The following is a 12,273-nucleotide window of genomic DNA, read 5'->3' as shown; positions in this document are numbered from 1 at the left end:
GGGTGGCTTGGTCAGTTGAGTGTCTGACCCTGGCTCAGGTCATGATCTCGCGGTTTGTGGGTTCGAGCCTCACATTGGGCTCTGTGCTGACAGCTTGGAGCCTGGAGCCTGCTTCAGATTCTGTGTCTCCCTCTGTCTCTGCCCCGCCCCTGCTCATACTCATGCTCATGCTCTGTCTCCCTCTCTCTCTCTGTCTCAGAAAGAAATGAACATTAAAAACATTTAAAAAAAAATAAAAAAGTTTTACATCATGACTCTATATCAAATTAGAAAACCATCAACTTAGAGATTACAGCTGCTCTAATAAGTAACACTGTTATATCTTGTTTCCTTAAAAATTACTGTAGTCAATAGAAAACGATAGAAATATTTCTTCTTACACACATAGCACAAAGACCACACACGTAAACACTTGTGTTTTTACTAAAGGATCCATTTGCTCCATATCTTCATCACAAGATTACATCCAGAAAGACTTAATTTCTAAGCTGCGTGTGATATAATATTTAAAAAGAATTTTTAAATGTTTTTATTTATTTTTGAGACAGAGAGAGATCATGAGCAGGGGAGGGGCAGAGAGAGAGAGGGAGACACAGAATCAGAAGCAGGCTCCAGGCTCCGAGCTGTCAGCACAGAGCCCAGCCTGGGGCTCGAACTCATGGACTGTGAGATCATGACCTGAGCTGAAGTCCGAGGCTCAATCGATTTAGCCACCGAGGCGCCCGGAAAGCAAAATCAATTACTTTGTTCCTTTTATCCCTATTGAAGTACACAATTTAAAACCATGCCGCTAAAGTTTTATATTGAATGTAATCTGGTATAAGCAAAGTTAAATAATGAATACCCAATATCCACCAACCACTTTATGGTTCTCTCTCCTATTTCTCACATGATCTGATAACTATAAAATAGTTATACGGAGCATTAGGCTGAGACATATGCATTTCAGGCAAACACAGAAACCAAAAGCACTTCACTCCAAATCTATATTAGTCATTCATGCAAGTTAGGGCACTCAACAATAAATTATATTTGAATTTTACTTTGTCTAGCACTGGAAAGAAACAAGAGGCTGTTGTAGATACAGCATCTGAGCATTAAACTGAGGTCAGGCCTGGTCTCTTGGGAGTCTTTACATAAACAGCATCAACAGAAACATGCACACAAAGGATCGAGCTTAACATTCAGAGTAAATTGAGAATTCAGAAAACTTGACAGCTGATTTAGCAGCAGCCAATAATATTAGTGATGTGGGCCAATGCTTGTTGCGGCCTAGGTCGTGAAGCAATACTGTGGGAGGTTGTAAGTGGTTAGCCTGGGACCTGGAACACAACTGAGTATACCCAGACTTAGAGAATACAGCCCCATCTTAGTTGAGAGCTGAGTTCTAAAGTCATTACCTAGGGTAAAAATTGGGTATTATCATAATTACCCTTGAAAATATCATAGGAAGGTGGTAATTTGGTGTAGACCTTCCATCTATCTTGAATGCCCAGCCTGTTCCATTTTCATCAAGCGGTACAATAGATTATGGTACATTGGTTGAGGAATAGATTGTGGTAGTTGCTGTGTTCATGGGCTATTTTTTTTGAAAATAAAATATACTTAGCATAGTGGAATGCTTTCTCTCTTCTTTTTAATTTTAATTCCAGTATAGTTAACATACAGCATTATATTAGTTTCAGGTGTACAATATAGTGATTTATCAAATCTGTATGTTACTCAGTGGTCATCATGGTAAGTGTACTCTTAATCTCCTTCATCTGTATCACTCATCATCCCATCCACATCCCCTCTGGAAACCATCAGTTTGTTCTCTGTATTTGAGTCTGTTTCTTGTTTTTTCTTTTTTTTTTCTTTATTCTTTTGTGTTGTTTCTTAAACAAACATGAGTGAAATCATATGGTATTTGTCTTTCTCTGACTGATTTCACTTAATATTCTACCCCCTAGATCCATCCATGTTATTGCAAATAGATTTCATTTTTTTTATGGCTAAGTAATATCCTATTTGTGTGTGTGTGTGTGTGTGTGTGTGTGTGTGTGTGTGTGTGTACCACATCTTTGTCAATTCCTCTATTAATGGTCACTTGGGTACATCCAAATCTAGGCTATTGTAAATAATGCTGCAATAAATATAGGGGTGCATGTAACTTTTCAAATTAGTGTTTTTGTATTCTTTGGGTAAATACCCATTAGTGGAATTACTGGTAATTTTAATTTTACATTTTTGAGGAACCTCCATACTTTTTTCCACAGTGCCTGTAAAAATTTGCATTCCCACCAACAGTGCATGAGGGCTCCTTTTTGGGTGCAATGCTCTCTTGATGGGGATTGAAAACTCACTGGGAGTAAAACATGTCCTAATTGTCAGTCTTCTACCTATTCCACACAGTTGTCCACCCATTTAATTTGTGATTACCTATGCCACTTACAAAATTTTAAATTTATACTTCATTTATAAAGTATTGTTTAACTCCACCTTTCCTCTCCTATCCTGTAGAGCAGAGATGTCAGTCAGAGATAGTTAAAGCTAACACTAGATTCAGTCATTCATCCATCCAGCCAAATAATAAGTATTTTATTTAGGCACCTACCAAATACTAGATATTGCTCTTGATTCATGGCCTGGAAAAAAGGTCACTAACTTAAAAATAATTATAGTAACATGATTAGTACCCAAATAGGAATATGGGCAAGGGTGGTATAAGCTTATGGAGAAGGAATCACTGAATTTCTACGATGACATTTGTGCTGAACCTTGGCCAAAAGATGCACACAAAGCTAAGAAAGAGTATAGCATGCGTGGCAATGAGGACAGTATGACAAGATTAAAATATAGTGTGCAGGTGAAGAGCTTGAGTGGAAGCTCGAAAGCTTTCAAGGGTCAGACTGGTGTATTATACAGAGAAGTTTAGATTTTGTTCTACAAGGTTTGTAGCAAGATCCTCCCAAGGATCTTTTTGGCTTGAAACACATGATAACTACTATCCCTTTTGCACATATTAATTTATAAAGCTCATCCTCCCAACATAGCAACCTCAGGGCATAGGTAGCACAGAGGTCCTGCCCCCTCTTGATACTTCTGAAGTTCACCACTGCACCAACGTAAGAGTTGATATAATCTGCTCTCCCTTCTTATTCTCCAGGTGACAGGAGTCTGTTTCTGGTCACGCTTCCTCGGAGTAAAACCAGAAATCAGGGTGCTAGAACTTAAAGCATTTTCACAGCTTATTGTATTTCTTAATAGCTGCTTTATTGGGATATAATTCACATACCATACAATTCGCCCATTGAAAGTGTGCAGTTCAATGGTTTTTAGTGTATTCACAGAGTCGAGCACTCATCACCACAATCAATTTTAGAGCCCCCTAGAGAAACCCCAGACCCATTAATAGTCACCCTGCATGTCCTCACAAGCCCACTGGCTACCCTCATATGCTTTTTGTCTCTGTAGATTTGCCTATGCTGGATATTTCATCAAAATGAAATAACATAATACCCAGTGTTTTGTGACTGATTACTTAACATAAGATCTTCAAGGTTCATTCACAATGTCATACATATCATGACTTCATTCCTCTTTAGGGCGGAATAGTTATTATCCATTGTATAGATACACATTTTGTTTTTTCTTTAGTCATTGGTGGATGTTTGGATTTTTCCATTTTGGGAGTGTTGTGAATAATGTGGCTATGAACATTTGTGTACAGGTTTCTTTGTAGACCTAAGTTTCCTTTTCTCTTAAGTATGTGTGGAATTGGGTAGGATGGGAATTGTTGGGTCATATAGTAATTCTATTTTTTAACATTTTGAGAAACTATATTAAAATGTTTTCCAACATGGCTGTGCTAACATTAGGTTTGAGACTGCATATTCTCAGCTACCAGGTCAAAAATTGCTTCCATATCTTGGCCATTATAAATAATGCTGCAATAAACATAGGAAATGCATGTATCTTTTTAAATTAGGATTCTTGTATTCTTTGGGTAAATTCCCAGTAGTGGAATTACTGGTAATTTTGGGTTTAAGTTTTTGAGGAACCTCCATACTGTTTTCCACAGTGCCTGCAACAGTTTGCATTCCCACCAACAGTGCATGAGGGCTCCTTTTTAGTGGAACGCTCTCTTGACAGGGATTGAAAGTTCATTGAGAGGAGAACATATCCTAATTGTCAATAAAGTTGCCCTAGGTTGATACTCTTAGGAGGTAGGCTCCTCCCAGAATTACTACCTGGAAAAAAAAATCAGTGCGTGTTTTTATTCAATGATGATGTTCCTGTAAAAACAAAAATGAATCACATAAAATGAATAAACATAAAGTATAACTACTAACTAGTCTTCATAATATATATAAAATTCATTTAGGTTTAGAATAAGGTTTAAAGAACCATAATATTTAGTAAAAGTAAACTTTTTTCATATTTTTACCTATAGTTTTAAAGAGAGAACCTCAATCTGTTTCTTAATAGGGTCACATTTTCTAGGCTTTACACAGCTACTTGAGGCTTGAGAGTTCAAATTTTCCTTTTTTTTCCCCCCTTGCATAACTAGCTTTTATCTGAATCTCTTTTCCAGCTGCTTAAGGTTACTTGTTTGTTTGTTTTCCCCAGGAGTCTTAGAAACTTGCTCGTCTGGACTATATTATCCCTTTTTTCCTGATCTAACAGAAAGTGGGGGCAGGGGGTAGGAAGGGAAGTCATAGCAATAATGCCTCGACACGATTCTGCTATAACTTCCCAAATGCAGAAAATAATTCTGAACACATACCTTATCTGATTTAGCTGTTGGCCTTTGGTAGCAGAAGGGATAGTGTAGAATCACTTGTGTGTTATTCTAAAATTAACTTATTCATCACTTCTTTAGAAAGTCTGTAGACCTTACAGCTAAGTTTTAATAAACATTTTGTTCTTCAAAAGTTCACATTATTTTAGAGCCGGAAGAGACTTCAAAATTCATGTAACAAGGGCATCTGGGTGGCTCAATCGGTTAAGCATCCAACTCTTGATTTTGGCTCAGCTCATGATTTACGGTTTGTGACATGGAGCCCCACAACTGGCTCTGTGCTAACAGCCTAGAGACTGCTTGGGATTCTCTTTGTACCTCTTTCTCTGCCCCTCCCCTTCCCCCCCTCTAAATAAATAAATAAATAAATAAATAAATATTTAAAAATAAATCGTGTAATAAAATTCCTTATTTTAAAAAATAACTACTTTTGGGGCACCTTCATGGCTCAGTTGGTTGAACAACTGACTCTCGATTTCTGCTCAGGTCATGATCCCAGGGTTGTGGGATAGCGCCCTACATTGGGCTCTGCTCTGAGGACTGTGGAAACTGCTTAAGATTCTCTCTCTCCATCTGCCCCTCTCCCCCACTGGTACTTGCTGTCTCTCTTTCTCTCTCTCTCTCTCTCAATTAATTACTTAATTAATTATAACCACTTTTTAAAAATCATCTAATGAAATCACACCTGAACGAAAGAAAGCAGACATTTTAGAGACATAAACAATGGCCTCCACAGAAATACAGTCACATACTGATGTTGGATCTTCCCCTTCCTTCTCCTACAATTCATTCTTCCTTTTCAAGCATCATTTTATTTCCTGGGGTGTTTTATTTGTTCGCTCATTCATTCATTCAAGAAATATTTGTTGGGAATCTATTATGTTTCAGGTACAATTCTAGATGCTAAGGAACAGCAGGGGACAAAAACCCTAAAATCCACTGCCATTATAGAGTTTACATTCCACTGGTGTAGACTGATACTGACCAGCCCACAGGCTGCTATATGTTTCACAGCATACTTGAATGTGATGAGTTCTGTGGAGAAAAAAGAAAGCAGAAAGAGAGGGGTGGCTGGGTGACTCAGTCGGTTAACTGTCTGATTTCTGCTCAGGTCCTGATCTCACGGTTCGTGAGTTTGAGCCCCGCATCAGGCTCTGCGCTCATAGTGCAGAGCCTGCTTGGGAATCTCTCTCTGCCCCTTCCCAACTTGTGCTTTCTCTCTCTCTCTCTCTCTCTCTCTCTCTCTCTCAAAATGAATAAATAAACTTTTTTTAAAAATGCAGGGAAGAGAAAGAAGAATTGCAGGCAGGGGTGGAGGGATACAGTTTTACCCAGGGTGGTTAGATAAGGCTCACTAAGAAGGTGATGCAGACTTGAAGATGGGGAGGGGGTGAGTAATGTATGTGATTTTCTGGGAAAGAGTGTTCTGGATAGATGGAATAGTAAACTCAGAGTTTCTGAGGTGGGAGGCTGCAGGAAGGCCAGTGTGGTGTGGTTATTAAAGAGGGAACAAAAGAGAAGGTAGAAAAAGATAAAGTCAGATAGATAATGGAAGAGCAGGTTATATAGGCCTTCTGGCCATTGCAAGGATATTGACTTTAAAACAAACAAACAAAAAATTATAATTTTTTTTACATTTATTTATTTTTGAGAGACAGAGACAGAGCAAAAGTAGGGGAGGGGCAGTGAGAGAGGGAGACACAGAATCCGAAGCAGGCTCCAGGCTCTGAGCTGTCAGCACAGAGCCCCACGCGGGGCTCAAACCCACAAACCCTGAGATCATGACCTGAGCCGAAATCGGACGCTCAACCGACTGAGCCACCCAGGCATCCCCTTTTTTAAAATTTTTTTTTACAAAAAACAGGTTAGAGTGGGAGAGAGCCAAAGCATAAGAGACTCTTAAAAACTGAGAACAAACTGAGGGTTGATGGGGGGTGGGAGGGAGGAGAGGGTGGGTGATGATGGGTATTGAGGAGGGCACCTTTTGGGATGAGCACTGGGTGTTGTATGGAAACCAATTTGTCAATAAATTTCATATAAAAAAAATTAAAAAAATAAAAAATTAAAAAAAAAATAAAATAAATAAAATAAATTTTTTTTTACATTTATTTATTTTTGAGAGAGAGAGACCGAGCACAAGTGGGGGAGGGGCAGAGAGAGAAGGAGACAAACAAAAAATTATACAGACAAGATTCATATAACACAATTAACTGTCTTAACCATTTTGAAGTGTACAGTCTAGAGGGTTTTAGTATATTCACAATGTTGTGCAACCATAACACTAATTCCAGAACTTTCCCATTACCACAGAAAGAAACCCTGTATCTCCTAATTTCCCCTTTTTCCCATTCCCTGGCAACCACTAATCTACTTCTTTGTCCATATCAATTTGGCTATTCTGGTAAATGGAATTCTACAATATGTGGTCTTTAGTGATTAACTTCTTTTAACCACCATAATGTTTTCAAGATTCAGCCATGTTGTGATATGTATCCAAACTTCGTTTCTTTATATGGCTAACTAGTATTATATTGTATGGACATACCACATTTGTGTATCCATTCATTACTTGATGAACTTTGGGTTGTTTCCATTGTTAAGCAATTATGAAATGCTACTATGAGATTCATGCCAAGTTGGTGTGTAAAAATATATTTTATCTTGGGTGTATATTTAGAAGTAGAACTTCTGAGTCATAGGTTAACTCTATATTTAACTTTTTGAGAAACTACCAAACTTTTCCACAGCCACTGCACCATTTTTTTATTCTTACCAGCAATATATGAGGATTCCAATTTTCCACATCCTTGGTCACACTTGTTATTTTCTAGGTTTTTTTTTTATTTTAATTTTTAATCATTATTATAAACAGCCTAGTAGATGTGAGATGGTATCTTGTCTTGATTTTGATCTTCATTTCTCTAATGACTAATGATGTCAGACATCTTTTCATGTGTTTACTGGCCATTTTTATGTTTTATCTGGTGACATGTCTATTAACATCATTTGTCCACCTTTTTAATTGTCTGTCTTTTTATAATTGAGTCATAGGAGTTCTTTGTATATTTTAGACACTAGACCCTTATCAGCCATATGACATCACTTTTTTGACAGTCTCTTTGACATACAAGAGTTTTTAATTTGGATGAAGTCCAATTTATCTATTTTTTTCTTTTTATCTTTGTATTCTTTGTATAATTTTTAAGGAACTATTGCTTAATTCAAGGTCACACATGTTTACAACTATGCTTCCTTAAAAGAGTTTTATAGTAATAGCTGTTACATTTAGGTTGTTGATCCATTTTGAGTGGTATAAGATATGAGGCAGGGGTCCAGTGTCAATATTTTGCATGTAGATATCCATATGTCCCTTAAAGAGACTGTTCTTTCCCCATTGTATGGTCTTATCACCCTTGTCAAAAATCAATTGGCTATAGATGTACAGTTTTATTTCTAAACTTTCAATTTTATTCCATTTATAAGTATGTCTGGTATCCTTATGCCTTATTACTTCAGCTTTTCAGTAAGTTTTGAAGTAAAGAGGTTTGAGAACTCCCAACTTATTTTTTTTCAGTGCTGTTGAATATTGGGATCCCTTTATTTCTTCTATATGAACTTTAGTTTAGCTTGTCTGTTTCTGCAAAAAAGGTCATTGGGAATTTGATAGATATTGCATTTACACTGTAGATCACTTCAGGGAGTATTACCATCTTAGAATATTAAGTCTTGCACTTCATGAATAAGGAATGTGTTTTCATTTATTTAGATATTTTAAGTTACTTTAGTAATGCTTTGTGGTTTTCATTACAAGTCTTGCACTTCATGGTTACATTTATTCCTAAGAATTTTATGCTTTTTCATGCTATGGTAAACAAAATTGTTTTCTTAATTTTATTTTCAGATAGTTTATTGCTAGTGCACGGAAATACAACTGGTTTTTTGTGCATTGATCTTGTACTCTGCAATTTTGCTAAACTCATTTATTATCTCTATTTTTTAAATTTTTTAAACGTTTATTTATTATTGAGAGACAGAGACAGAGCATGAGCATAGAAGGGACAGAGAGAGGAGGAGACACAGAATCTGAAGCAGGCTCCAGGCTCCGAACTGTCAGCACAGAGCCTGATGCAGGGCTTGAACCCACAAACCACGAGACCATGACCTGAGCCAGAGTCAGATGCTTAACCAACTGAGCCATCCGGGTGCCCCATCTCTATTTTTTTAATAAATTCTTTTGTTTGTTTTCAGATTCTTTAGAGGTTTCTATATGTAAGAGCATGCCATCTTTGAACTGAAATAGTTTTACTTTTGCCTTTCCAGTGTAGATAGATACCTTTTTTTTTTTTCCTGCTTAATAGTCCTGGCTAGAACTTTCAGTGCTGTGTTGAGTAGCAATGGCCAGAAGGACATCCCTGTCTTGTTCCTAATCTATTTTTTTAATGTTTATTTATTTTTGAGACAGAGAGAGAAAGAGCATGAATGGGGGAGGGGCAGAGAAAGAGGGAGACACAGAATCGGAAGCAGGCTCCAGGCTCTGAGCCATCAGCCCAGAGCCTGACGCTGGGCTCGAACTCCCGAACCGTGAGATCGTGAACTGAGCCGAAGTCGGATGCTCAACCGACTGAGCCACCCAGGCGCCTTGTTCCTAATCTAAAATAAGGGGGAAGCTTTCACTTGGACAATGGCTTTTACTTGGGATGAAATAGGAAGCCATTCTGCTAGTTTGAGAATAATGTGATCTAACCCCTATTTTAAAAGTATATCATTGTCTTTTTTGATTTTTTTAAAATGATTACAATTTTTAAAACTAAAGCTATAAACCTTAGTAAATATGATAAGTAGGTATTAAAAATCTGACATGGTTCATTAAACTTAAGCATTTTTGTGTAGTAATATTACTCTATTACTTAATACATATGTCTCTTCTAAGTACTATAAAATTAGTTGAAAATTAAATGTATAATGCGTTCAAGTCATACACTTGTCTTAGCTATCTATCTACCTATCACTGTGAGTCTGCAATGCCCTATTATGCAATTTTTTAATACTCCTTTCTTGATAATCAAAGATAATATTTTCTACTAGATAGCAACAAGAAACCCTAAAAAAATCTTGGCACTATTTGAAAACTAAAAGCACTTAAAAATGTAGGGTATCACTATTATCTTGCATCTTTTAAATGTTCTTTATCACACATTTGTTTAATTTTGTAATTATTTAGTTTGCCTTTGAGAGAGTGCAGTCACATCTGATGGCTGATTCATGTCACAGTAATGGCATTTAGAGTAAGAACCTATAAAACTAGACAGCTAGGTTGTTGGACTTACTAGAGAGAACCACTCTATATCATGCAAAGTTTAAAAGAGCAAAAAATAATGAGACATAAAAGTAGTTGAAGAAGCAGTCTTTATCTCATTTTGCATGATGCATTATCTGTCATCTTGGGTATATTGTATAACATACATCTTCAAAAATCAGCTGTAGACTTCTTTGGCATTTACCATTCATTTGCGTTTCTGTGGTATTCACATCAGAATTCATAAGTCTTCATATTTGGTGGCACCTTTTCCATTAGCATCTCAGAAATCTTCACAGAAAATTGCTTTCAATAGAAATGGAGCATTTGTGATGATGTGAACTCCAAAGATCGAAAGAGAATAATTTCATCCAAATGCTATGGATTGGTCCATCATATTGGTCCATCTGGACTGACGGATAAAAATACCCTTAAAGAGGAGAAACTCACGAAAGTTTTCTTCCTATAAAATCTGTAATTTAGAAGAGCAAATAAGACACAGATCTCTCTTGCCCTTTTCTCTTGCTTCTTTTCTCTCTAGTTCTATCTTGCAAAAGACAGAGTTAATAAGCAAATACAAATAATTTCTATCTCATTCACATCTATTCAACTTAAGTTACTTACTTCCAGTCTGAGGAAACATTTATTAACCCAGACTGACAAGTCAGGCAGAGGAGAGACTTGTATTGGCTTTGGAATTCTACATTGAGGGTTAAGTACAGTGGAATTTTTCTGACGTGTTAAGTAAAAGCAAATGACTACTGAAATTATGGCTTAGCAATGCTAAAAAAGGAATATATCACGCATGGAATGAAAATAAAGTTGTGTGAAAATAAAATACATCATTTTTTAACATCTAGGTGTTTTTCAAAGAATTCCCCTAGATACAGGGCACCTGGGTGACTCAGTTGGTTAAGCGTCCGACTTTGGCTCAGGTCATGATCTCACAATTCGTGAGTTCGAGCCCCATGTCGGGCTCTGTGCTGACAGCTCAGAGCCTGGAGCCTGCTTCTGATTATTTGTCTCCCTCTCTCTTTGCCTCACCACTGCTTACCCTCTGTCTCTCTCTGTCTCTCAAAAATGAATAAACATTTTTAAAAAATTAAAAAAAAAGAATTCCCCTAGATTCTTACAGTTATCTTTGCACTTAAATTATCCAGGTAAATTTATTTTGTGCTTCAATTTTGGTAAAAAAAGCATTATATTTTTGCGAAGCTACGCCTAAGCTTCAGTGGTATCTAGATGAGCTAATAAGAACCAAATGATTTCACAGAACTAGATCATACAACTCAATTCTATTAGCTAACCTGCCCAACCCTTGGTCACTGTTTTTTTTTCCAGCCAACCTGGAAAGTTTTCAACTTTCTTTCTCTTGCAATGTCCTGAATTCTAGAGGCACCGCTTACAGGAACAAATTGAAGTCTCAAAGGGAGAAATACATACATACATACATGTGTTATCTTATTTAGTTAGGTATTTTATTTTGAATGGTGTAAGGAATGGGCGAGTTGGGCAAAAGAGGAGGCAAGAAAGGAGCTCGAACCCTAGCCTGGTGCTTGCCTCCATCTTCATCCCAGTTTCCTGCAGTGTGATCCTGCATAAAGCTTGAGGTCTCTAGACACACAGCTATCATCTCTTCCTTTGCCTCTTCTCCCCTTTACTGGGAGGCACAGATAGTGCCCATGAGTACTCTTTCCTCAATAAACCATGACAGTGCTGTCCAGGAGGCAAAAGCCTCCGTCCTAAAAATAACCTGACAAGGTCACCACCTTATCTGCCTGCCGGGGTCTTAAGCCATGTCCTTAAATACCCGAGAGCTGTTTCTTCTCACCCAAGTTGCCTTCTGGCTCTGACTTCTCTCCTCAGCCTTGTGAAGTGGCTGTCGACTTGGCTGTGATCTTGACTGGTTGGCAACAGGCTTCCCAGTGCCAGCCTTGAAGGAGGTCTCTGCCTTGCACACTCCCCGTCCACTCAGACTTTTGACTTGACACATTCCAGCCCTGGACTGTTAGCGTTCTTGGCCCGGCTTCCTCCCTGAGCGAGAAGAGTTGGCCAGTAAGGATGTGAACAAAACTAGTCACATGCCGCAGGAAGGCTTTTTTCCCATTTCTAGAGAAACAACCTTAAAAGAACCGAATGTTGATTTAAAACAGGCTTACAGAACACAGATACATGGAAAAGAAAATCTTCTGTC

General features: G+C 37.6%; 1 protein-coding gene and 1 long non-coding RNA gene across 5 annotated transcripts in view; one reads left to right on the top strand and one right to left on the bottom strand.

The window, feature by feature from the left end:
- Nucleotides 1-12,273, top strand: part of ZNF385D (zinc finger protein 385D) — an 888,856-nt gene that overhangs the window by 848,867 nt on the left and 27,716 nt on the right. The gene's annotated exons all lie outside the window — the stretch shown is intronic.
- On the bottom strand, nt 10,173-12,073 carry LOC123380148. The gene is made up of 2 exons (XR_006585542.1): nt 11,911-12,073; nt 10,173-10,551 (listed from the first exon to the last, which is right to left on the bottom strand). It is a non-coding gene; the product is annotated as an uncharacterized LOC123380148 (long non-coding RNA).

Source organism: Felis catus, chromosome C2 (assembly GCF_018350175.1).
Source record: "Felis catus isolate Fca126 chromosome C2, F.catus_Fca126_mat1.0, whole genome shotgun sequence".
NCBI lineage: Eukaryota > Metazoa > Chordata > Mammalia > Carnivora > Felidae > Felis > Felis catus.
Note: the sequence above shows the minus strand (reverse complement) of the source record. Positions and strands in the feature narration are given on the sequence as shown.